At 46.1% G+C, this 27,486-nt stretch overlaps 1 pseudogene; it reads left to right on the forward strand.

The window, feature by feature from the left end:
* LOC110297964 overlaps window positions 1-21,658 on the forward strand; it is a 28,963-nt pseudogene extending 7,305 nt beyond the window's left edge.
* Window positions 21,659-27,486: the final 5,828 nt, after the last annotated feature.

The raw sequence follows: 27,486 nt of genomic DNA on the forward strand, positions 1-27,486 counted from the left end.
CTCCTTCTCCTTCTCCTTCTCCTTCTCCTTCTCCTTCTCCTTCTCCTTCTCCTCCTTCTCCTCCTCCTCCTCCTCCTCCTTCTCCTCCTCTCTCTCCCTCTTCCCTCTCTCTCCTTCCCTCCCTACCTCTCTTTTCTCTCTCTCCTTCCCTCCCTCCCTCCCTCTTTCTTTCTTTTCTCTCTCCTTCCTTCCTTCCCTCCCTCCCTCCCTCTCTCTTTCATTCGTCCTTTCTGTCTGTCTGTCTAAAGATTTCCTTGGCCTTGGCCTTTTATCAGTTTTTCATGTAGAGAAAAAAAAATCCAGGCTTCTGCCATTGGGAATGTGGGATGGAGACCTCATGCCTTCTCTGGTCCTCTCAGTGCTCCCAGGAAAAGTATATCCTTTGGAAAGGAGACAGCTGGCTTTCTGGGGAACCGACCTGGGTAGCTCTGCTAGCATGGATGCTCCTCATCGCTGTAGCTCCACAGATCAACTTTCAGTTTTAAAGAAGCTTATCTATCCACTCATTTACTCATTCATTTTACAAATATTGGGCACCGACTATGTGCTAGCTCCAGTGTCAGACACCAGAGACAGACTAATCCCCCTCCCCCAAACAGACAAATATAAAAAGCCCTGCTCATGTGGATTTCACATTCCAGGGTTTCTTTTTACTTGTGTGAGGATGACCCTGGGAGTCCTTTGTTCTCCATGTTATCAGGAGTCAAGTTTTGTTCTCTTTGTGTTACAAATCCCAACACTTTCCCCCAATACTTTACTTGTTCTTAGGCAAGAATGGTTCTCTTCAGTATCTGCTAACAGACCAGGATGGCTGGAGTTCCTTTGGCTTTTATCATTAGCCTTTGGAGCTGAGGGTAGCTCCTTCTACCTAGTTTATACCTGCAGGATAGAGCAGGTTGCATGGGAGTTAGCACCATTATTTTTTTTAAAAAATAAAGGATGCTGGATAGAGTTGAGGAAATAGGGTGCCAGCCAGCCAGGCAGAGGCAGCCTGGATTATTGTCTAGGAAGGCTAGGCACATTAGAAGTTCACTTAATTATACTATTAGAAGCTGAGAGACCAATTAACAACTTGGAGGGCTCAGAAGTCTGCTGTCACCAGAGTACAGACATTGAGGAAGGCTTCGTTTAGCCACGGTGTCTTCCGGACAGTGGTTGGAAACCAAATATATATGAGAAACACAGCCCTACATCTCCCCAGATACCACAGCCACATAAAACCTTGGGTTCTATGCTTGACTCTCTCTCTGTTTCAACTGTGTGTGTGTGTGTGTGTGTGTGTGTGTAGGCCCATGTGACAACATGTCATCTGTGTTCCTCTTATGAATACTACCAGTGCCTTTATCTCTTCTCTGCCTTCCTAGGAGTCTCTCCTTTATTAAGAAGAACAATACGGCCTCTGTCTTAATCTTGCACCCCTGAACTGCTACTGATGCTCAACCTAGCCAGGGCACTTACATTCACCAAATCCACTCTCCTAAGAAAATAATCAGAGTTAAGATTTGAACATGGGTGCCAGAAAGGGAGAAGGAAGCTGCCATGGTCACCTTTTTCTACCCACTAGATTTTGTATATCTTTTTAATGATGTTTCATAGCCACACCTAGTCACCTGCTAAACCTGGCTATAGGATCCAAGAGTAGCAGCTCCCTCAGTTAGAGACAACCTTGGTGAGGATGAGGCTAAGACCATCATCCTGTTGTCACTGAAGACAATTTCCAGGAAAAGTGGAAAGCCCCCTCAGGTCTGGCAAAGCTCCTGTGTCACAGAGTTGGGGATAGTTTGGAGGGAGACCGGAACAGTCTCTTGCTTTTATTAGGCAAGATGAGGAGGTCACCTCATGTGCCTCACAGGGCCATGCCTTTCCTGGCCAACACAAGTAAAGCAGTTAGTAAAAATGATTGGAAAGAGGAAATTCTGAGGGGAATTTGATTGGGAACTGGGGAGATACCACACATCAGGTACCACATGTGGGACATGTAAACATGCACTCTACAAGTGTGTTTCAGTGGAATTGTTGAGGGCATCCTTAGAGATTCATGAGAGTGTCTTTGTAGCTGGCTGAGGGTCTGTCTTCCCCAGTCTAGGTGCTTCCTAGCATTTTATCCTCAGAGATTTCTACCATTCCCCTACTTCCAGCCATGTCAGTTATCACTAAACAGTGCAGTAGTAGTTGGTGTATTTGGGAGATTCTCAGAAGGTTCTCGAAGGGAGTTTGACTCTACAGGATTTTAGGGGTAAAAGAAAGCAGTGTTGCTCCTTCTTGAATCGTTTGAATTCTGCTCTCTCACACAACACAACCCAATAGTATTACATCAGCATTTTCCAAGCAGCTTGGTGGGCCACAACCCACTTAGTCACCGAATTCAATTTGCCCTACCTCCTGCTTTGTAAAAAGCCCAGGACAGAGTACTATGTTCTTTGAGGTTCTTCTCAGAGTCCAGCGTCAAGTGCTGCTCAAGGCTGAGCACCTGGAAATCTTGTCCCAAGGTCAGCAAGTTTCTGATAGCAGCTTCAGTCAGAATTAAACCAGGTTCTGGAGAGCTCAGACACAACCGAGCCACTCAGGACCAAAGAACAGTGTTCTGTAGCACGCCATTCTCTAGCTCTCTGTTGAGCATGCTCCCTGCTCCAGGACAAGGAGAGGGTTCATCTTCTATTTTGAACCCAGTTCTGTTTTTAGTGGTTGGTCTTTCTGGGAGATTCTCAGGTTGCCCTTGAAGGGCAAACTTCAGTTAGAGCCCTCCACAGAGTGCATATTTTCACATCAGCCTTTAATTTCAAATGGAGAACTAGCTTAGCAGAGGATGACACTTCCAAACATTTGTGTCTATGTAACCCTTCATTTAAATATCCACCTACTTCACAAGTTTCATAGGTTAGAACTGTAAACAGTTGGGTAGCTAGTCGTGCAGTCTAATGTTTTAAAGGAAGAGCCTGGTCTTTGAAGTCATGTTAGGATAGGCCAAGCTGAGGTAGCCAATAGATTAAAAAAAAAACAAAAAACAAAAAACAACCATTTGTACAGAATAGATGCTTATTTCTTTCTTAAAGCACAGTCCAGGAAGCTGTTCTAATTTATCGGTGTGCGGGCAGGGGGAAAAAAATACCATGCCATATTGGCAGACAGCGCCTGGACTGATTCGGCTCTGCCACATTCTACAACTTTCAAGGTTGGCTTTCAAGGTTGCTGCGATTACCGTCATTTCATCACCCATTACTATCACTCCAGCGCATAGGGCAGGCAGGGAAGCACGTGGTTTTACGGCCATCTAGACATGGCCTGCACCTCTTCTATTCGCCTCATTAATGCTATGAAAATGGTTAGTAGCCAGTCAAACAAACACCTAGAAACGGTAGAAGTAGACGATAGACCTGGGTCAGAAGAGGGAGACTTGCAGATCTTGGACTTGGATGGGAGCTCAGGTATCGCCTCAGGCCCAACACAGTATAGGTGCCAAGTTTCCTATCTCGTGTACTCCTTTCCCCTTGGTATCTCAGCTGCCACTTTGATTTGGGAAAGGAATAAACATCAGGCTCTCCTCTTCTAAAGATATTCTGTACCTTGTGACAAAAGGTGAGAGACTCAGGTAGAAGGAAGCACAGGGGCAGGTGCGGACTGTATAGTCTCCGGCTGTAGGAGGCAAAAGTGTTGTCCTCATCAACCTTTGTTGTTCTCAGCCTTTACAAAGCTGTGGCTCGTCACCAACAATGTCATAGGATCTCTTGAATTTGCTGCCACCCCTCAAATTGTGATTGCTGCTTCTAAATGTGTTTGTATTTTTTGCAGAATTGTGTGTGTGTGTGTGTGTAGAGGTGAAGGGGGAGAGGAAGGGAGAGGGAGGGAGAGAGAGGGAGAGAGAGAAGGAGAGAGAGGGAGAGAGAGACAGAGACAGAGAGAGCGATAGATATTTTGGAGAAAAGCCAACATTAATCCATAGATATTTTAGAAGGCCACCATGAATCATAATTTTGCATATTTTATGAACTGTCTTTTCTCCTAGTTTGGCTGAACCAACTTCACCACATCTCCCTCTTTCTTGTTCAAGTCCTTCTGTCCTGACTTTCTGGTATCTTAGGTCATCTTCAACTTGTACACCCCTACCATGGCCATTAACCTACCCACTGACCTGTCCTTCTGTCTGTCTGAGTGGATCATTCCATCATCCCACCCTGTGTTACCCCTTTGAAGACACTTATACATTGCTTGGATTGTTATACATATTTTCCCCAATACCCATCATGTCTCCCCAGTGAGATACTGGAGGGCATTTGTATGTGATGGAAATGTCCAGTGCCTTTTTAAAAAAATCATATTTGATTTTCTTTATTTTCCCTAGCCTGACCTGAATATATCTGTAGATGATGGTGGCCATATGAGAGAGCTCAGGAGACTGTGGTGGTCCTGAGCTTGAGATATGTGTGTATCACTTGATTTGTAAGGACTGAGAAAATCCATCTCCTGGATGTGTCACAGGCAGCTTAGAAACAAAAAGGGGTGGGGCGGGCAGAATCAGTCAGGAGGAGAGAACAAGAAAATGACTCTCAACCTCTCTGTAACATGTTAGCTACAATGGACCAGTAGTGCCTGGTCCAATCAGAGAGTCTGGCAATTCCAGGGTGTGAGGAGCTGTGGAACACAGCTCAGTTGGTAGAACAACAAGATTCTCAAGACAAGATGAGGCCACTTCCCCTAACTTGAGCAATCACCATGCCTTCAGAAATGCCCAGATAAGACTTCTTGTCTTGGGAAAGGTGGAAAAAGGTGGGCCAGGTAGGAGAGTCCTTCAGTTCTTGAGTGTCAAAGGGGCTCAGATTTACCCTCTGCAAGCTGGAACTGAAATGACTCCCAGCTGCTCTCAATTCCAGAAGTGCCCAGTGAGCCCTCTGTTTGAAATGCAGTGACCTGTGGAATTCCAGGACTCCCTGAGCAACTGTCCTATGTGGGGTAAAGTGTGTTTGTCACCAAGAAGAGAAAGGAGTGGTGCATGAGAGAGGTTTAAAGAGTAAAGTTCCTACTGGAAAATTTGGCTTTTGACCTAGAGAAGAGCCAGGGATGAGAAAAGTGTCTGCTTTCCCCACAACTGTACACCCCGGAAACTCCCCCTCTCTAAATGTCTTTCTCAGGGGCATCACCGCTCATGCTTTTTATCCAGAGACCTTAACATTTGGCCTTTCCACCTAAAAAGTGACAGAAAGTATGCAGAGGTGAGTGGTAGGGAGACAAGGGTGAGATTCTGGAGACTCCATAAGGGTGCTGCTCTCCTGAGGCCTCTCAGTCCAGGCTTGACTTATTGTCTATATGTAGGTTGTCCAAACTTCGGCTCCTTTTTTGAGATGGGGCCTCTGCTAGAGTTCTGGGTGTTTGTTATGATCCATCACAAAGAACAAGCTGGATGGAAGTCCTTCATGAGCATGTGCCACCTCAGGTGATTTCTAACCCCCAAGAAGAGGCTGCCAGGGTGCCGGGTCACCCAAGGGCCACTACTTAAGCCCTTCCATAGGTGAGCTCCAAACAGGAGTTGTCCAATAATGTAGTGGGTCTTAGACAATGCTAAGATGAGAGTGCACAGAGTCGGCCAAGCAATGCCTCATGAAACTTATCTCCAGGCACGCCAAGGGTACAGGATGAATTCACACGAGATGTTTTCGTTTATTTATTCAAATGATTCTCAATTTAAAAAGGATTCTACCAGAGCATCTAGCAGAGATCTAGCAGTAATTCTGGAGTTAGGTTGGCTGAGGTGGGAATAAGGGTCTTAAAGAAAGGCTTGAACCCTTTTGTCTCTGCCTCCACTGGATGTAGACAGCCTCCACAACCAACCTTAAATTCTGAGCTTCTTTGACCCAGATTTTGCGTTCCAGAGCTGACCTATGTGCTCCTACTTTTTTTTTTTTTTTTTTTTTTTTTTTTGCAGTAGGTCCTTTTCAAAGGTACCTGAAAAGACCATCCTTTGGGCAGTTAAATATAAAAGTGTGAATAACATGCACAGGATTGCTTTCAGCCCAGTAACTCTGAGGATTCCTGGGATGTACAGATGGGAGGAAGCCATGCCTGTTGTATATATGCAGAAGGAAGATGAATGAGAACCTGGGTTCTTATCATGTCTCCAACTCTTTGCCTACCCAGGCTGCTCTCCCCTTCAGCAGATCAACATGTGAGGGTGTTTGGTTTGGGCAGCTTTTGGACAGGACAAAGTGAAGGTGAGGGAACACCCAGTATCTCGGATGCTTTTCTGAGAAGGTCAGCTCCTCACTGGCTGGAAGACTTCATGAAGAGAACTCCCCACGGGGGGCTGATGTTTCTTGAAGGAGTAGAGGCATCCTTTGGAACAGCAGCTCAAGTCACATGTTTTCTTGTGATTTGTATCCAAGAATGGCAGGTGTGATTTGCTTTAAGATACAGAAGTAAAAAGCAAAGGTGCGTGGATATATTCAGGTTTTCAAGGAGATGGGCTTTGCTAGAATATCTAAGAGTCAAAAAGCAACTCAGGGGAGACTTGGCAACATGGAGGGCTCCTAGCACCTGACTTCCAGAGTGTTATTCTCCCAATGGCAACATCTTTAGAAAGTCATCATTTTCCAAAGCCACAAGGTAAACATGCCTAGCATAATGTCCAAAAGTGCCTTCTTCCAGCTTTTCAAGGGCAGGGAAGGAAATCTGTTTATCCTTGAGTCAGCAGAGGCCTCTGTAGTTCACAGCAAGGACAAGGGACATGGAGGGAAGTTGGAGGATCTGCGAGTGACGTGTACTTTTACCAGACTGAATTCCCTGAAGGGTCACATCTGTGTAGGCTATCACAGTTGTCACCGCCATTCCCCCTGTCCCCGGATATTTCTTATGGCGCCTATGTTCCAGAATGTAATGTAATGTGGACACTTGAGCATTGCTAAGTATTATATATATATATATATATATATATATATATATATACATATATATATATATATGATATATATTGATATATCACTTTCTTGTAACAAGTAACCTGTGCATAATCCAGGGAAATGGGACCTTTTCCAAACATCTCTCTTTAAAATGGTAAAATAGATAAGTGGGAAAAAAAAGACCCACAAATTTGTAGGGACACCCAGTTTTTCTGGATCAGAAGGGTTGGGGGAATGGTGTTGCTGACTATAGTTGTGCTTGCTGGATCAGATGTGTGTATAGGAAGGGCAATGTTACATATCCATTAAGATCCAAAGTACTGGCTGGCAAGGGGTGGAAAGACTTCTCTGGGTGAACACTGAGTTCAGGAATCAGAGAGGCTGTAGAGAAGGCGATCACAGTCCAACTTTGCTGTATCTCAAGGGACTGTGGTTTGACCCCTGAGGCTCTTCTGATGTCAATATTTGCTGTGACTTGTCTCATGGCCCTTCTTCCTGCTGTCTCTTCAGCTTCTGCCCTGTGCAAACCCCCACAGGTCTGCTGATAGCTAACCATCTTTTTTCCCACCAACCCAGCTGAGGACAGCTTTGTCCTCTCCCAGTTCATTGATATCATCTCTGTCCACACTAGGCTTTCCCTGGATTGCTGCTTTCTCTTGTGGTTTGAACTTTTCCCCCTTCTAACATTTAAGGAGGAAGCAATGCATATTTTTTTCTTTTGCATAGAACATATAAAATAAGAGAAAATATCCTTTTGGAGAGAGCCAGCCATCCTATATATCTTGACAGAACATCTGCATTGTTTTCTATATGTGTATCTAATGTATTTGATAGTTTACAAAAATTGATACCATGCTGTTGATATGTTTTTGTCTTTCATTATCTACTTAAGATTGTAATACATGTGTTTTCTTAGCTGAGGCTCTTCCCAGACCACATAAATGTTCTACTGGATGATGGAGTATCATAAGTCTATTATTTATAGCTTCCCAAAAGGTTTGCTCTTTATATCCCCTCTGGCACCCTTTGACCATGGCTGTATCCCACCATCTCAGGAGATGGATGGAGGGGACATGCTAGTGAGAGACCCCGATGAGAGAGTAGAGGAATGGATGTGGTGGAGACACTCTCCACAGCTGAGAGATTAAGTGTCAAACATGGTATGGTGAGTCTCCAGAGACGACACTTTCACAAGAGGAATTCTTAGATGGTGCTGAAACTTGGCTGGAGCTGTCAGACAAGTCTGCTTCTCTGGGCCAAGATCTCTAGAAGGATAACCTTCTAGAAGGGATGCTTTCCTTCTCCCCATCCCCCTTTACCTGGTCAACAGTGAATATATAATTATTAGCTATAAAGTGTTCTCATTTCTGAAACTCTGAAACTGTTAGAGGAAAAGGCAGAGATAAACACTTCAAGATTGGGACACCTGCTGTGGGTTTTCAGTTCGACAGTATCTAGAAATCATCTAGGAGTGAAAATTCAGATTAGGTTAGCCTGTGGGCAGGCCTGAGGAAGATTGTTTTGATTAAGTGGTAAAACCTCCCCAAAAGGAGGGCAACTTCATTCTCTTGGCTTGGGTCCTAGCAGCTGAGCCCCAGCTTCCATTGCTCTCTGCTCCCTGACTGGCTGGCAAGGACTTTCTACTGTGGTGGACTTTACCCCCAAACTCTGAGTCAAAAGAAACCTGTTCTCCTGTGTCTTTTGTTAGGCTATTTTATCACAGCAACAGAAACAAACAAAACTAGCGCCTAGTCCCAACTCATCAGACTGCAACACAGCTCTACACCCAACAATTGGGCAACCTCATGGAAAAGGGGACAGACAGAAAGACTGTAAGGGCTAGAAGATCATGGAGTTTGCTGTGAGGTTGTGTCTCCTAGAAATGTTAAAGAAGCAACACTCACCAACATAGCTGCCTAAACAAGACCAAAGCAAGGATATAGCAACAGATATAATGGCCTCAACCCTAGACTAAGAGCTACAGGCAACTAACGAATGACGAGATTGGGAGAAATAATATTCCCAGAGGGAAGGGACCCCAGTTGGTATCCAACAATACCAAGTGGTCAGGCCTGAAATCATATACATACAATAACATTATGCAGACTGAGAAGGTTGAATTTATATTATAGGAATGCATATACATATATATATATAATTAAAATATTGAATCTGGAGATTTTGATATGTTGACTTTGTATCTGACCATATTCTTATTCCTAATTCTTTCTCCCACTTCTCCACTTCTCTCCCTCATCATCCTACCTCTTTTTTCTTCTTTTATTTTCCCTTCCTTCCTTCCTTCCTTCCTTCCTTCCTTCCTTCCTTCCTTCCTTCCTTCCTTCTTCTTGAGACAGAGTCTTTATAGCCTAGGCTGCCTCCTGCCTCTGCCATCGGAGTTCTGTGATTACAGATGTGAGCCTCCATGCTCAGTTTATAATCCCTTATTAATCCTGCTTGCCAGGCAACTTGTAGCATCTCAGTGCATAGACATAGTCTACAGATATCTAAGACTTCTTTTTTCTCTCATAGAACTTCAAGTCAAGTTATATGGTCCTGTTTGGTTGTTGGGTTAAATATGGAAATTCCACACTTTAGAGGAATATCTATATTTAAGTTAAGATTGAGTTTAAGACGTTTGCACAGTGCCACTTTGCGGTGTTGGGTGGCTAGGAGAACCTGCATTTCAGGAACATTTCCCTACTTTTCTGAGCTCACTGAGCATATGGTAGCTGAGTACAGTCAGTCCATAGTGCTTACTGCATGGTGCTTGAGCAGAAGGCTCAATTGGAATCACATGAAGAGAGTTGTTGTAAGAGTTGGGGGCAGAGAAAAGCACACGTAGGTAGGGCCTGTACTTCTGGAACCTTGATAGGGAACCACTAGAAATGAACCCTTGTGCAATTTTTCCAAGTCCTTGCCACAGGGCCTTTCATCTAGCAGGTATTTTCCTCCCTCCTGCAGGCATAAACTCGAGACATTTAAAGGGATGAAAAAAAAACCCCATGGGGGATGGTTTTGTGCAAACATCTCAAGTAGTCAAAAGCAATTACCTTTAAAGCAAAGTATGGGGATCCTGTGAATCGACTTGCTCAGTCAGGGGTACTCTGAGCATCTTCAGGACCCAGTGTCAGCTGCCACAGTTCCTCCTCATTATTTTGGCCTTCCTTGCTTTTGTTCTATAACAGACTGGCTTGCTGAAAATAGGAAGCCAAGGCAGCCTTTAGGTTGGACCACTGATGCACAACAGAGGCAGAAAACAGGACCATGAGCTGACTTCCTCCCCTTGAGATCCCCATTTGAGAAATCTGAAGAACTTTCTAGTCACTGTTCAGTCCATTAGGCTGGATGTCTCAGCTGGTCTTTAGTAGAGGCCAGAATGCCAAAGAAGTAGGCTCTAATGCTAGTCTAATGGCAGCGAATGGATTTATCAGTGAGAGCGAGAGCAAATAGGAAAAGACAAAAGCTTCCCTGTCCTTTAGATAGGCTACCTCCAGAATCTAGTGGCCTAGATTAAAGGTGGATCTTCACATCTCAAAAGGTCTGGATTAAAAGTGGGTCTTCACACTTCGATTTAAGAAAAAAAAAAAAACCCTCTCACAGGTGTACCCAGTCACTTGGGTTTTAGTTAATTCCAGATGTAGTCAAGTTGACAACCAAAAATAGCCATCACTCCCCTTCCCCCCAAATCAAGTATTCCTGTCTGCTGCTCTTGTGGAGGAACTGAGTTTAGCCCTCTATTGAATGTAGGATTGGTGAAGATCTTTTCCCAGTCTGTTGGTTGCTGTTTTGTCCTATTGACAGTGTCTTTTGCCTTATAGAAGCTTTGCAATTTTATGAGAAAAGAACTCAAGAAGTTACTCCAGAGAATCATATAACCCTATTAAAAATGGAATACAGAGCTAAACAAAGAATGTTCAACTGAGGAATATCAAATGGCAGGGAATCATCTAAAGAAATGTTCAACATCTTTAGTCATCAAGGAAATGCAAATCAAAACAACCTTGAGATTCCACCACACATCAGTCAAAATGGCTAAGATCAAAAACTTAGGTGACAGCAGATGCTGGCGAGGATGTGGAGAAAGAACACTCCTCCATTGCTGGTGGGATTGCAAGCTTGTACAACCACTCTGGAAATCAATCTGGCGGTTTCTCCAAAAATTGGACATAGTTATTACCTGAGGACCCAGCTATACCATTCCTAGGCATATACCCAAAAGATTCTTCAACATATAGCAAGGACACATGCTTCACCATGTTCATAGCAGCCTTATTTATAATAACCAGAAGCTGGAAAGAACCCACATGTCCTTCAACAGAGGAATGGATACAGAGAATGTGATATATTTACCCAATGGAATACTACTCGGCTATTAAAAATGATGAATTCATTAAATTCTTAGGCAAATGGATGGAGCTAGAAAATACCATCCTGAGTGAGGTAACCCAATCACAAAAGAACACACATGGTATGCACTCACTGATAAGTGGATATTAGCCCCAAAGCTCTGAATATCCAAGATACAAGTCACAGACCACATGAAGCTCAAGATGAAGGAAGACCAAAGTGTGGGTGCTTCGGTGCTTCTTAGAAAGGGGAACAAAATACTCACAGGAGCAAATATGGAGATAAAATATAGAGCAGAGACTGAAGGAAAGGCCATCCAGAGACCGTCCCACCTGGGGATTCATCCTGTGTACAGTCGCCAAAAAAAACGATACTACTGTGGATGCCAAGAAATGTTTGCCGAAAGGATCCTGATATGGATGTCTCCTGAGAGACTCTGCCAGAGCCTGACAAATATGGAGGGGGATGCTTGCAGCCAATCATTGGACTGAGTATTGGGGGGTCCCCAGTGGAGGAGTTAGAAAAAGGACTGAAGGAGCTGAAGGGATTTGCAACTCCATAGAAAAAACAACAATATCAACCAACCAGACTCCCCCATAGCTCCCAGGGACTAAGCCACTAACTATGAAGTACACATGGCTCCAAGCTTCATATGTAGCAGAGGATGGCCTTGTCAGGCATCAATGGAAGGAGAGGTCCTTGGTCCTATGAAAGCTCAATGCCCCAGTGTAGGGAAAATGAAGGTGGGGAGGTGGGAGTGAGTAGGTGGGTGGAGGAACATCCTCATAGAAGCAGGGGGAGGGGGGATGGGAGGGGGGTTTCTGCGAGTTGGGATAACATTTGAAATGTAAATAAAGAAAATATCCAATAATAATAATAATAGTAATAGAGGTTTCTGGTGCCTCAAGAACTGTGTTCAGAGGGCAAATGAACAAGTATTTCAGCAAAGTCAGGATTAAAAACTTTCTTTGAGCAGCATGTTGTAAATGAGATGGTGAAATAATCCATTATTTGGAAATATGACACAGAAATATGAAAATATACCTTTTGGGGGAGTGTTAAGTTTCGACAATTAAAAATATACCATGAAAGCAGTTATTTCTTTTTGTTTTTGAAGACAGGGTCTTGCTGTGCAGCCTCAGCTGGTCTGGAACTTCCCTGAGGACTGACCAGCAGGCCAGGGACATGCTGTGACACTCTATTCTATGGGAGCATTTGCTCCCATACCTGGTCTGATCAAAGTTTGAAGTGGATGCAATTTAGTTTCAATCAACAATATCCACCATGTGCCTCATGAGTACTAAGAATCTACATTAAAAAAAAATTTTTTTTTATCAAAACCCTCCAAACCTAGTATAAGAGCTCAAAAAGGACTATGCTCCTTCTGCTAGCCTGAATCATTCTGAGAACAGCCGCAACCAGATGTTCCCCTAGCTTACATATCTTTAAAAAACAAAACAAAAACAGCAAAAACAAAAAAAAAAAACCTCTGAAAAGTAGTTTCCTGTGTCCTTCAGAAAATACAGATTTCCAAAATGTCACCCCAGTAAACAACCACTGACATGCGATATGGGTGTAGCAGTCAAGTTATGTGACAGCTTGCTACAAGTCCGGTTGTTTGCCCCTTCAAGTGTTTCTAACTGGCAACAGTGAAGTCATGCCATTCTGGTTCCCCTTTTTTAAGATTTGACTTTCCCTGTGCTCCAGTTCATTGACATCAATAGGCAATCCTAAAATACGAAATGAAGAGTTTATGAGCAAATTTATTATGTGCAGTTCTGAGTAGTCTAATGAAATTTTGTGTTGCCCTCCATGTCTTCTAGGCTGTCACTCACCACTTTGACCCTCCTACTAGTAGTCCCTTAGAGCTGTGTCCTGTCCTTCAGGCCCATAGTCATTATAATAAGCTATTGTGGCGGCTTATTGCTTGAGTTCAGGTAACTATCATGTAAATGATAACCTGGAGGTCTCAGACCAACGATATTGACATTGTTACAATCATTGTTAATCTCTTATTGTGCCTAATTCCAAGCTAGAGTTTATTGTATGTATAAGAAATACACAGTTAACCTTAGGTGTGATGTGTTTCCATTTTCAGGCATCACTGGGAATCTTGGAACATGTTTGAGCAGATACGGGGAGCCTATCCCACCAGCACACAAGGGACTCACGTCTCTGTGTCAGAAGTCAGAAGCATATATGAATGGCTATCAAACTCACATTTACCCTCGGTAGACATTCTTCTGTGATAACAGACAGGGGCTGTGTACCTTGTTGGTAAAGTGGAGATTTCCCACTACATTGGTAGAGGGCTCGGAATTGGTTGCATTTAGCACATTTCAAAGCATGTCTAACTATTGACACTCAATATAAGCAACCTGACTTGATGGTATTTCCAAAAGACTCTTCTTGGGCTATGATGCCAAATCCTGGTTTCCAGTGTATAACATCTGCCAAGATGGCCCTGATTAAATTTAACCAAGAAATGGCATTTATCAAAACTTTAAAAATTCAAGATTACAAAAGTGTGAAACAAAACTATGTCAAAAGTATATGATTTAAACCACAAAGGCTTCGGACTGGACGGCACCTCTCCTTTATTCTCTCCCCAAATTACTTTCTATCCAGGTCTAATATAAAAAGCTTTAGTTCATCAACAAAGATTAATTTTTATGGCCATGAGAAATTTATAATTTGATAAGTGACCTTCAACAGATTATTTTTTTTTCTTTTGGCTGAAGGCTGGTACTCAACAGTGCTTCTAGAAGCCAGGCATAAGAGGTATGGTGAGAAGGACATCTAGAAAAGAAGTCTGGAGGTTGTGGTTGGGGTCTGCCACAAGGGAACACATGTCAGTATGGCTTGGTGTATTTAGGCTTCTAACCATCCCAGCTGCATCCTACAAACATTTAAGGAAGTGATGAACAGGGCCAATTGAGATAATTTGCATGATCCCAGCCCCAAGGGCGGGAATAAGGTTAGTGTTTTCTAGATGCATCCTATGTATCACTTAACAAGTGCTACTTATGAGTTAGAGGTTGACGAATATTTCTGTTTCTAGAATAGTCGTCCAGCGGAAAGTATCCTTTCCAACTCTAAAAATAGAGTGCTCCATGAGGTACGGTATAAAAACTCATACAAGTTTGGTTAGATTTGGTATGATAAGCCCTTAGTGAAAATATCAGGGCTAACCTGAAGATCACCATATGGTGACCATATTCTCCAAGCAGGTATCATGGCCCCAAACACATACAGAAGGAATAAATACAGTTGGCTCCACATTTGGAATATTGTGAGAAGCTAATTTCTTCTCTTCCCTTAATCAAGCCTCTCCTCTTAGTTACGCAGCAGCGTACTGTGGAAGTACTGTGGAGAATATTCCAGAACCTTGTCTGACCTGCCTTCAAGTCACCTGAAAGCCAAACCAGTTCCATGAATGCTAGGTGAGCCTACTAGCCCAGGATTAGGGATTTAACGGGAAAAGATCTGACTTCTAGCTGCCAGTGATACACCTTGGCTTTTTGGCGTGGGTGGATCAAATTAAGACACAGAGCAACACGTGAAGATGTGCTCTGTGAAAGGAACTCCAGAGTGAACTGGGGTGTGAGAATGGGTGATACTCTGTACAGGGTGTGGTGCAGGGAGAAAGCAGCTCCTGGCCCAGCCATACAGGGGTGCATCTTGGATCTGCTCTGGCAGTGGTTGTGGAGTACTCCCTGGTTTTGTCCCTCAGGGAGTGCCAACCTATCTTTTTAATGAAAGGAGACCAGGGCCTGACCAGTGCTAAACAGTGCCACCATGTGGCAGAGATAAAGGCCCAACACGGGGAGATGATGAGGGTCCAACTCTCTACTGGACATTTATAACTCAGTCCTCACCAAGAGGAGCCCAACCAAAGCGAGGCTTGTTTGAATCAAGCTCCTGGCAGTCAAACTTTGTGGTCAAATGAGGGACTTCTTAAGGACTCTCCCTGGAGAAGGTGTGTTCAGCACAAAGCCAGAGCTGTGCCCAAGATGCATCTTTGTGCATCCTGAAAAGTGGGTGCTTGCTTGTAGGGCCAGAATTGACCTGGGGCCAAAGTCCATTTAGAGTTAGCCTACAAGTAAGCTTGACTGTTTTCAGTTGAAAGCACAAGGAAGGGGTAAGTTTGCCAACTGGACACAACATGGGATGCGACTCTTTGGAAGGGCTTAACTCACCTCCTACTTTGGGCTCACACCCAGTGGAAAGGGTCTCCGAGAAGACCTCAAGCCAGAAGTAAAATGTGTGTGTGTAGCATTACCACTTCTGGAAGTTTCTACCCACCCTGGGCCAAGACACACATTCCTGGCTGGATTCACACTGTTTCCATGTCTTCTTTGTCCTCCTTTCTCCTCCTTTGATGGGGAGGACGTGTTCAGGTGGATGGGGAGGAAGGGAGAAGAGGCCTCCCTGAGCCTTGGGTGTGTTAGGTTAAGCAAGAGAACGGTTGCCATGGCTTATGAAGGTCTCCCAATGATATGGGTCTGTATCTGGGATGGGAGTTGGGTGAGAAGGGCAAAGAGAAAAAGCTTAGGAGATTGACACCCTCCAGGGGACCCTGGGTGAGGGCCAGCACCAACAAATGGACACCTCTGACACCTCCCCTCACATCTTCCCCTGGTTCTCACAGGGTGGCATGTCTTACCACTTACATTGTTGGGAAGTGTTGCTTACATGAAGTTGGAGCCAACATCCATCATAAAGCAACATGTGCTGTCAATTCCCTGAATATAGTTCCCAAGTACTTCAAATCCATTGAACAAGTGATTGATAGAGGTATATGTGAAGAAATCAGTGCAAGCCAGAAGGGTGTGATGTGTTAGGGTTTGGATCTAAAGTGTCCCTTCAAAGCCATGTGTAGGCAATGGTGACCGACTGATGGGCTTTGGGTTCTGGTTCAGTGGGTTACTCCACTGAGAGGCTCATAAGATGGTGGGCTGATGAGAGGTGAAGGGAACTTGGATGGCAGTGTGAGTAGAAAGGCCCTGGAGTGCACGCCCTGGGATACTATCTACCGAGTAACTCTGCTCTACCACACACATTGTGTGCCATAATGTTCTGCCTCAACACAAGCCCACAGTGATGGGGCCAAGTGACTATGAATCAAAGCCTTGGAAACCATGAGACAATTAAACCTCTTTTCCTTTAAGTGATTTTTCTCAGGCATTTTGTCACAGCAGTGGAAAGCTAACATAGGGCAGGGCCGAGTTGAGTCAGGAGATTATTTTACTCTCCCTGTTGAATTTGGGAATAGATGCAAGTGGCTATCAGTTTATGCTGATGAGGGAAGAGAGGCACGGGCTTGGACCTGGTTTTACACCAGGAGGGAATATACCCCATACTTTAGGCTGTTGCCTTTGTACTTGTCTTTTCCGACTGCACTGTGCATTGCTGGTACCATATATTCATTAGAAGCACCAAGCCAATGCTTAGGAGATAGAAAGGACCAAGTATGTGCCCTCGGCCCCATTCAGGATGTTGGAGCTGGACTGCACTGGAACTTGGCACTGAAGACATGGGACAAATGGTACAAGAAGAAAAAGCTGACGGGGTTTCAGATGGTGGCTCGCTCACTAGAGCTGTCATCTGCAGCCCACCCTGTCCAAAGATCACAATTTTTAGATCCTAGGAAACTGCGACCTGCAGGGGTCTGAGCCTTTCAGAGACCAGGTCCAGGCAACATCTATGACCCCAGCATCCATCAATTATCCAGCCTATGGTGGCTTCCAGACCCTTAGTGGAACAAAGTGAAATTTCAGCAGAGAAATTCCAAGCTGAAGGGAGTTGAGTCATGGTCTGTGACTTGAGGATGGCTGTCAAGACTAAGCCACCTCTACTTACTTGGGATTTAGTACCAGGAGAGGAGAAGGAAATGCTCGGACTCGGGAAGCCAATTCTCTGATGCCTAAAGAGAAGGGAGGGACGTTGAGTGTGGATGGTGTGCAGACAGTAGATAAGCGAATCAATCCATCCTTGGCTAGGGCTTCAGCTACATGGTGAAGAGTCATACAGAGAACCTTTCTGGGTCCTATTTTCAAAGACTGGCAAGCCCCTCATTGCAATGTGGTATTCACCTCTCCCATCCCGGAAGACCTGGATGTCACCTTTGACCCTAACACCACTGCTATTCAACCAATTATAGCAAGCCCTTCTCTTCGGCCTGGCAATTTTTAAGTCAACATCTGACCTCAGCCTCCAGGTTCAACCCTTCCAGGCCTTTCCATGGGCCTGACACTCCATTCTTCCCTGGAACCACTTAGTACCTATTAACTCCTTCCTCATAAAGTCTCCAAATAGCTTCCCATTGCCCACAGATTAAAGTCCAAACTCTGTAACTTGGTGTGAGGGCTGCATCTCTTTTCTCATGCTCTGGGCCTCCTATCTTTCTCCACAGCCACCTTCCATTCCCTGTCTGGAAGTGTCTGCAGTTGTTTCTGAGCCCTTCCCGTGCATTCTTATCTCCAGTGACTCCCTTCCTAACCTCACAAGCCCGGTCTGTTTCCTCCCTTGCAAGCTTGCCTGCCTCTGTAACCCTTCTCTCCAAAGACACTGTAAATTCCCTGTGGGCATGGATTGTGTTTTATGGGCCTAGAGCCTGCAGCTTGCCGGAGTTTGTAGGTTTCTGAGAGTCTCCTGTGACCTTCAAGCATAGACCTTGGGGTGGTGGTGATCCTAACAATCAAGGCACACTCCACACAAAGGTCACCTCTGGACTGGGAAAGACCTGGCTGACAGGACGCTTGCATAGACATGCAAAGATAGGGAAGAAGATAGTGGAGGAGTGGCCTGGCCTTTGAGTTCTGGATGGAGCATGGGAACTTCTGTACCCAAAGATCAAGGAATACCAGAGTGAGTATCCCAGCCCCAGAGTGGCCTGAGTCACAGTCACTATATCAACTTCAGTTTTAAGGATATCCTGAATGGCCAGAGCTGAGAAGAGGGCAGGTTTATACATGACAAGTACATTTAAGCAGAGTGACTGTCACAGCTAATACAGGAACATCCATTCTCCAGGGCAGGACAGAGAGGGAAGAAAGCAGATGTATGCATAGGCACTTGGACAGCTTAGGGAAACTGGAGGCAGAGGCACCCTGTCCTCTCCTGTTCTCCTCACTGCTGCAGATGGCAGCAGGTGCCTGGGCAGACCAGAACACGTACAGGCTTCACTGTGTAAAGTGATGGCTAGTGGCTGTAATTAACTCCCATCTCTTGCTGGATCCTCAAGGCCAAGGGTGGTCCCTCTTGCCCAAAAGAGTTTTCTGGGTGGAAAAGAATGTCATCTATGATCCGAAAGGTGGGTCGGTCCTCTGCATGTCTGAGAACGAAGAGCAAAGGCTATACCAGTATCTGCTTGGGCTGTGGTGCTAGTCAGCCCTCGTCAGAGAAAAGCGCTAGCTCTAAACAGGAACAGAGGGGGTGACTTTCCCTTTGTCCTCCACACACTGACTTTCCCCTGCCTATCCACTCTCTTCCCACCAGAACTGCTGTGAGTACCCTGTGCTCAGACCCCAGTCTCCTTATAATTTCTGTCAATGGGAAGAGATGGATGGGGAGGATAGGGACCAAGAAGGAAAGAAGACAGCCATGGTGAGAGAGGATGCAGCCCGTGGCTTCTGTGAGGCTTTGTTGGGGGACCAAGAATCCCCTGCAAGCCAGAGCATCCATTCCACAGGCCTTGAAGTAGACAGGCCTCTTGGGTCATTTCTGGTTTGGAACTTTCTCCATTTCCCTTGGAGAATTAAAAGGCTGCCTGGAGTGCAGGGCTCAACAAAGCACATCGCCTGTCTCATACAGCAGTGTTGTTTATACTGTAGGGCATGAACCATTAGTGGGTTGTGAAATCAATTTAGTGGTTTACAGCCAGCACTGGTGAAGGAGGACAAAGACTTCGGTATGACAAAGAGCTTTAAGAATGCCTCCCCAACTTCCCGACAAGCCGATTACCTATCTGTGTGTGCCCTTATATAGGTGCATATATTGGACCAAGAGCCTTCGTGTAAGTCCACATGTTTTTTGTTTTAAAAGACTAACTTGAAGTCACTCCTCTTTCAGAAGCCGACACTAGTGGCTCTGGGCACGTCTTTCATCTTGAGCGCCCATTTTTCTTTCTCCTATGCTTAGAACCTGTATTCATTTTTTCCCCCTTAAGTTGACTTTGCTTTAAAATGGAAAAAAAAAAATTCAGCCAGAGTAAGATGTTGTCCTCTGAACCCAGCTGGTTTGGGAGGAGGGAACAGGAACAAGTGCCACGGGTGAAGTCAGGAGTGAGTGACAGGGTCTGTTTTAGTCTCATAGACCCAAATAGATGGTGGGTCCTTCCTAGAATCAGGTGACCACCTTCAATCTGGCCTGTGTGATTCAGGGAGTCGCCTCAGAGTACTCTGTCTACATTCTGTGGCTCTGCTTTGCTTTGAGGGTGGGGTGGGGTGGGGTGCTGAGTGGTATCTGCTAGCATTGGAGATGTATAGGCTGGAAAAAAAGGGAGCCCAGGGGAATCAGAGAATGGTGAAGCCAATAGTTAGCAAATGCCTGCGGCCTCCTGGGACATACTGGTTGCCGAACTGGGGGCTGGGCTCTAGACAGCAGGTGAACTGGAAAGATTGAACAGCCCCTAGGAAATCACCTGGAGAAGCCAGAGGTTTGAGGCCTCCCAGCAGGATAAAGTTAAAGTGCCCAAGAAAAAGGCCATTACAGACAACCCAAGGGACTGGGGGTGGGGGTGGGGAACCTCCTCCACCCCCCGGAACTATTCTGTGATCAAAGCTGCGGCCTCTAAGCTACGAGCCGTTTCTGAGAAAGAGAAAACAGGGCAGGAACAAGTGCCACGGGTGAAGTCAGGAGTGAGTGACAGGGTCTGTTTTAGTCTCATAGACCCAAATAGATGGTGGGTCCTTCCTAGAATCAGGTGACCACCTTCAATCTGGCCTGTGTGATTCAGGGAGNCNCCTCAGAGTACTCTGTCTACATTCTGTGGCTCTGCTTTGCTTTGAGGGTGGGGTGGGGTGGGGTGGGGTGCTGAGTATCATCTGCTAGCATGACCATGCGATTTGTTGCAGGGACGTACTACAAATCCTAAGGCTAGCGTGAAGCAGGTCAGTGAGAGCCAATGTAGTTGTGTTGTGGACTGTTGTGCACTGGGGAGCCCTGTGGTGAAAGCAATTGCCTGTGGGTAGGATAGCTCACAGGCACTTCTGAGTCAGGTAGAGATATAACACAAAGAGGGGACAAGCTCCACTAAGGTTACTGAGTACCTTAAACACTGATTTGAATATTGCCTGTCTGTCATATGTTCACTTTAGCCAGAAGCCTGACTTTAGCAAAGGTACAGAATTGTGTTTATAAGTTATGGGGGACACTCGGGGGCGAGGGGACTTTTTCAAAGATGCATCTGGGCTTAGGGCAGCGTTTGATTACAACTGAATTTGTTTGGACTCTTCAGCAGAAGCTCCAAGTACAGAAATGCATATCAGAGTTCCCTGTTCTTCACTTCTTTCACAAGAAAGGCCCTTTCTCCAATTCCCTCTACCCGTGTCTCCCCCAGGACCTTCTGCTACCTGCTCCGGGACTACAGTCTCCCTGGCATTCAATACACAAAAAGGGCAGAAAAATGAACCAGACAAAGAGAAGGTACACATGCTTGGGTTTTTTGTTCCCATGGCTAAGTTGACAGTCTTGGATACTTCCAAGACTTGGGCTTTATTTAGTTCTGTCCCACTTGGGAGATACGAAGTGATCCCGAGGAAGGGGCTTCGTCGCTCGGCTCACGCTGCAGCAAGAACAGCTTCGGCATTCTCATTACTCAGGTCTCTTCCCCATGAACATGGGGGGAGCACCCGTCTCCACTGGTCAGCATTGTACCCCAAGTTGGGAAATACGAGACTGGTGGACACCTGAGCTCTTGGCCTCTAGCATGTTCTGTGTTGTCAGGAGAAGACAAACACAGAATGGAAGAGAGAATGATAATGGCTAGGGTGAGGTCACACAGAAACACCTGCAAGTTTTGCATTTCTTGTTTTTGCTTTTAGAGTGGGGAGAACTTTTGCAACTTAAACTTCTGGCTGCGTGGGGAGAAATGTAGAGGCCTTTGGAGAAATTACACCCCACCACCCCATGCTTCTATGTTCACTGTGGCCTTTAGTTGACTAAGCTACTTCATATGCCCCCCCGCCCCCCGCCCACGAGAGGGCAGGGATTATTGAGCTGGAGAAATGAAGTAACTGACTCAGAATCCATACCATCAACATAGTTGCTTTGTATAAAAACACAGATGTTTGAGAAAAACCCAAAGGTTTGAGACGACACTGTTGTCATTCTGACAGAACATCCTGAATGACAACCTGTCCCCCATGAATCCCAGTCAATGGTTTGGCATCCTTAAATTCTGTGATGAGGTGCCCTAACCACAGAATAATAGTATTTCAAATGGACCACAGTAACATCTGTTAGCTCCTACATTATCCAGTCATGTGGACCTGTTGCAGGAACTGCCAGATGTTTACTTTAGCCTGGAGGCAAAGCGAACCTCCTGGGATACTGTAGCTTGAACGAAGACTGTTCCACAAACTCTTGCATCTAGTATACCATCAGCATATACATAGTGGAACAGGCATTTGGCCATGGAAGTCTCTTCACATCCAGTCTTGTTTTTGCCCAGCTCCTTTGAACCCAACATTGCTATTTTTTTTCTGATAAAAAAAATACAGGCTTGGCATGAACATCTTGATTTATAGTATTCACTTATAATTCAGCTCCAGAGATAGCTATTATCCCTGTCTGTTGGCTTATAAAAGAGTTGGTTTGTGTAATGGATGGCAAACCAGATTTGCCTCTGAGTCCAGTAGATAGCAGTGGGTTCATCTCTTTCTGTTTTTTGACCCCTTCTTCCTTGCAGGCCCCGGGGACCAGGTGAATAGTTGTCTGTGTCTTCCCTCCGTCACTTCCTCTCAAATGCACACCTGCCCTTTGCCTAGGACTGTGGATTCTGCCGTCTTGGAGCTTTGCTGTGTGACAGTTTTTCAACTGCCATTGGAATGTTGTGAAAATTCTCAGCAGTTGGCACCCCGGTTCTATAGCTGGGTGGAATCTCAGATCCCAAGGGTTGTAGTCCAGATCATAGTGGGGTCCCAGCAGTTGGATCACTGGAAAGGCTCAGTCCACTTAATGACAATTCCCATTACAGATTTCAGGGTGGTCACTGCCTTATCAAAAGTCTTGCTAAAAAACCCTCTGATACGGGAATCCTAGTGTGTTGGGTAGTGGAGGTCTGTGGTATTGGGACTTTGGCCTTGACACAGCCCTTCCCCCGCCCCTTCTCCTGTTTGCTAAGGTTTGCTATGGCTCACATACTTCCAGGCAGACAGCTGCAGAGAAGGGGCTGGGCTGGGGGGGGGGGCGGTGTTTCAGTGTCAGGTTTAATAGACGTGTTGTCTTTTGCCCAGCAACGACATGTGCCCCACCTCTAGGGAGCTGGTCAATGACAGATCTTGGCAGCCTGGCAGGGTGGGCTGCTGGCTTCTTAGTCTTAGTGCTTTGCTCCTGTGCACTGGGGTGGGGAGCATCCTAGGGAGGGCTGGAGAAGAGGCTGCCACGCACGCACGGCCTTAAACACCCTTAGGAGCCTCTGCAGTTCCATCTACCCTGTATCAAGGCCTGCAGAGGTCATCTGAGAGACAGAGGCCTTTCTTTTTAAATAGCACACATAAAAAGACAGTGGCTTCGTAAGGCCTCATTTGGAGATTGAATTTTTGAAAAAGCCTTTGGCTCAAGGCACTCTGGGAATGAGGTTCAGGACTCAGGGCTCACCTGTGCTAGCCACCCCCTCGCATGTCAGTCCTGGGCACTTTTGGAGGGGGTCTCCTGCCAGAGACTCGCCTCCTTTCTCCCCTGGTAGATCAAGGCCTTACAGATTCTTTGGCAAGTTTTGTGGAATAGCTAGATGTCTTTGCTGCCTTGGGCTGAACTGAATGCAAAGGAGAACACAGGGGTAGCTGCCTTCAAAGTACCCCTATCTTCACAATTACAACAGGAGCAAAGACACTTCGACAAAAACTTTCCACTCAGGCCTGCAGATGTGCTCAGACCTAAAAAGAGTTGCAGCTGTAGGGCTATAGCTTAGCATAGGCTTCCTATTCTGGTGATAACTGCTACTGGTACATGGCCTAGGCCAAGCCTCAGTCTAAGAGTGTAGGCTACCATGACTGTCTGCTTAGAACGGCTGTGTCCCTTCCCCTAGCCCAGAGAGTTGATTTGGAAGAAAAGCCCAGGTTCAGTTTCACTTCAGTTGAAATGATCACTCTACCCTGGCTATGACAGAATGACAGAGGGCTATCTATGCTGGGCCTGTGCCCATCCTTAGCCAGATCCTGGAGAAGAAAGGACACAGCCGGGCCAGGGGCTGGGGAGAAAGGACTCATCGGCTACGCTGGAGAGCCTGGCTCTCAGGCTTAGGCACAGAGATGGGAGTGAGCAGATGCGGCAGAACCTAGGAAACAAGGGAAGGGATGTTCACAGAGGAAACTAGGACGGGAGGGAATGGGGTTGCTTCGCTCTGGATTTTATCCCGTAGACTCTGGTGAGCAGCTGGGCAGATGGAAGGGTCATGCCAGATGCAACAGATGCAATTCATTGGCCCTAGTCTATAGGAGACAGATCTCAGTGAGGTCAGGATTGGGGACAAAAGAAGGAAGGCTTTGACAGTGGAGTAGGGCAAGAAGAAAAGCCTCAAGAAGTGCACATGCAGAGGGAGGTGAGGAGAGATAAGATGGCCATTATCTAAAAAAATTTTTTTTTTTAAATTAAAATTAAAAATGGAGTTGGCAGGTGAGTTTTGGTGGAACTCTACATCCAGGGGCCTCTTTAACAAGAGGGCAAGGGCAAGGGCAGATTCCAGGGACATGAGTGTGGAGGAGGCAATTGAGGCACAAGACCAGAAGCAGAAGGAAGTGGGGAGGTGGGTAGCTTCTTGGGAATCCAGAAGAGCATGGTCCTACGTAAGAGAACTAATTCTTCACATGCCTCAGAAGGGCGAAGTACCCTCTCTCTCCTGCCAGAGGCTTAATGAGCTCTTTGTCTCCCAATATACGTAGCAGTGTGTGTCTCACACACCGTGGTTGCTAAATTAATGTCTGAACACAGATGTAAGGGAGAGCACGTGGTAAGAGGGTGGCCCGAGAGAACCCTAGTGGATTTGGCAATGTTGGAATGGGATAGATGGGATGTTGGATGGGTTTTGGGGAAAAGAACTGCTGGTGGGAGGGAGAGAGGGAGGAAGAGGGCAGGACTTGGGGCGGAGCCCCAGTGTCTGTCGTGGGGGCAGAAGGGAGGCAGTCTTCCTCTGCTTCTCATGGAAGTTTACCCAAGACAGGAAGGGAAAACACACAGCCAAAACCTTGAGGTCGGAGCACATTTAAGGGATGAAAATTGATGCTTATTATTGACTGTCTCATCTCTGTTCAAATTTTGCATGTTCCTGTAGGGAAGTGTTTATGAGAGATTGCCTGTAATTTCAGCCATGGTGCTGGCCGGCTGCATCGCTCATATCCTGGGATGCATGTAGCCCTTGGGTGGCATGTTGGACACACATCTTGTACTGTTAAGCTTTAATTTCTTTCCAGGCCTTTGTTCCTTTCCTCAACATAAAACATTGGTGTCATCGGAAGGAATGGCATCACTAAGAACTGTAATCTACAACAGTATCTTTCTCGCTTAATAATTTCTTGAAAACGTTTCTGTATTCAACATCCCTTAAATATTACCCCATCTCCTTTAAACCTAAGATCCAATCAAGTGGTTCAAAATGCAATAGCTTCCAGAGACCACTCTGGGGAAGGCGCCCTTTCTGCCCCTGCTTCTGAATCACTAGGCTTCCTTTCCAGGCTGTAACTTTTTAGAAGAGAAAGTTCTAGTGTGTTAAGTAATCAAGAAATGACTAAAAAAACCGACCTGCCATGTTGCCTATGTAGAGACACTAGGGCCTCATTTTCTATTGTCTGTGAGACTTCCACAGTTCTCCTTGTGGCCAAATCGTGCATGCCCACCTTGTTTTCTCCAAAGACGTTTCTAGGTAGAAACGTCTTTCTAGGGTAGAAGGACAAAGCACGTTCCTGGAAGCGGTGTTCCTGGAAATGAAAACTTCCAAGGTCATATTTTCTTTCTGAGGAAGTTTATCAAACAGATGGTGCGCTCTGAGCGACGAAGATGGTGCGCTCCGAGCGACGAGCACAGCGGCTCATACCCTGATTCTGCCCTCCGCCTGTCAAAAGTCACTCCCTCTAATGGTGCCCACCTTAGTTGGAGGGGACGGGGAAGGGAGATGCCAGCAAGCATCTCTAATCCTCACCAGTGAGCTGTCTTTTAGATGATGTGAGTGGCATTTTTGGTGGTGGTGAGGGAGGCGGGGGGGATGGGAAATTGTAAGTGCTGACTCCCCTGGCACTGCTCCCCTGGGAGCTCGTGGACGATGACAGTGCCATGGCTAGAGGTGGCTATGCCACCAGGAAACACAAAACTAGGGGACAAGGCTTTTTTTTTCCCTCATTAATTTATTCACTTTACTTTCCAAACATAGCCCCCCCTCACATAACTCCGGCCCTACTCCCTACTCTCCTCTTTCTCCTCTGAGAAGGGGGAAACACCACCCCCGTCCCCGCAACCCCCATGCAACCAGTTATCAACCTACCCTGGCACACCAGTCACTGTAGGACTAGGCTCATCCTCTCCCATGGATGCCAGACAAGGCAGCCCAGTGTGAGGAACGGGATCCACAGGCAGCAGAGTCAGGGACAGCCCCTGCGCCGGATGTTGGGGGAACCCACATGAAGACCAAGCTGTACTTTTGCTACATATGTGCAGGGTGGCAGCAGAGGTGGGAGGGCTAGCCCCAGCCCATGTTCGTCTTTGGTTGGTGGTTCAGTCTCTGGGAGCCCCCGAGGGTCCAGGTTAGTTGACTCGGTTGGTCTTCTTGTGGGGTACAAAGGGAAGGATCGCTGCCTTGCAGACTGGATTATTGTTTGTGGGCTTTTCCCTCTTGAAGAGACAATGGCAGACTTCTTTTTCTGGCAGCTGTTCAGGGTGCTGTTGAGAGTTCTCCTGAAGTTTTGCAGGGGGTTGGTGGAGGTGGGGGGAGGGGAAGGGGAAGGGGGAGGGAAGGGGGGTCACTGCTCTAGGTAGGTGACTCCAGCTGCTTTATAGACTTTGTCCACTGCTCAGTCTCTGGGGTGGGAGCATGTGCCCGGCTGCCGTCTGACTAGGACTGCTTCATGACTCCTGATGGCAGAAGAGAAGCCAAGGGCGGCTTCCTCTTGCCCCTCTGAGGGGGCAAAGGTGGGAGTCATAGGAAGATGCCACTCTTATTTCCAGGTGAGCTAGAGCATCAACCGGGATAGATTCTTTTTCCCCTTTGTGTTCACTCCCTCTTTGGGTTACTCTTAAAAATTCCTGCTGCTAGCTGGCTGGTGGTGGGGAAACTTCCTTCTGATTCCCCTGCTCTATGTGCTATTCAAGAGGAAGAGGCTTTTTCCTAAGGAATATGTGACAGCATAAGAGATGCGTTACAGCCAAGATATCTTGGCTTCTATTATGCAATTTCTTCTCTGGGTTAACATTGCCAGGGATGTCTGTGATGCTTGTAGATCTAAGTCTGGGAGGTGAAACTCCTTCATGCCCCATCAGCATCCCCAGTGGCTATAGTGCCTTTAAGGCTCACTGCTTAGCTGGATTCAGAGGGTGATGAGCATTTGTGAGTTGTAACTTGCTTGGAAACCTGACTTGACTCTTCAATTATTGTCAGTTTTCAAACCTTGCTGTTCCTGGGACTTAAAACAGAGATTTGTCTCAGGTATCATCAGGCCCTGAACCTCAGCTTGGCTCTTCATTTGTTTCTGTATTAGTGTCCTAGGTTTGCTGTCAGAAGGGTTCTACAAAGTGGACCGCTCCAGACAGAGTACTTCTTCTCTCCTGGTTCTGGAGACCAGAAGTCCAAAATCAAGGTACTGGCAGGGTTGGCGCCTTCTGGGATCTTTGAAGGAAAGTCCATTTCAAATCTCTTTCCTAGCTTCTAGTGGCTGCTGGCAGCCCCTTGGCGCCCCTCTTTTGTGGGTACATTGCTTTAATCTGCCCCCGAAGCACACAGTGCTCTCCTCTCTCTGTATCTGTCTTTGTGTGCTTCTCACAAGGACATCAGCAATTGGATTTGCAGCCCGATCTGATTTAGAGAGCTTTTTGAGGGGTT

The sequence above is a fragment of the Mus caroli genome, chromosome 7 (genome assembly GCF_900094665.2).
Source record: "Mus caroli chromosome 7, CAROLI_EIJ_v1.1, whole genome shotgun sequence".
Classification (NCBI taxonomy): domain Eukaryota; kingdom Metazoa; phylum Chordata; class Mammalia; order Rodentia; family Muridae; genus Mus; species Mus caroli.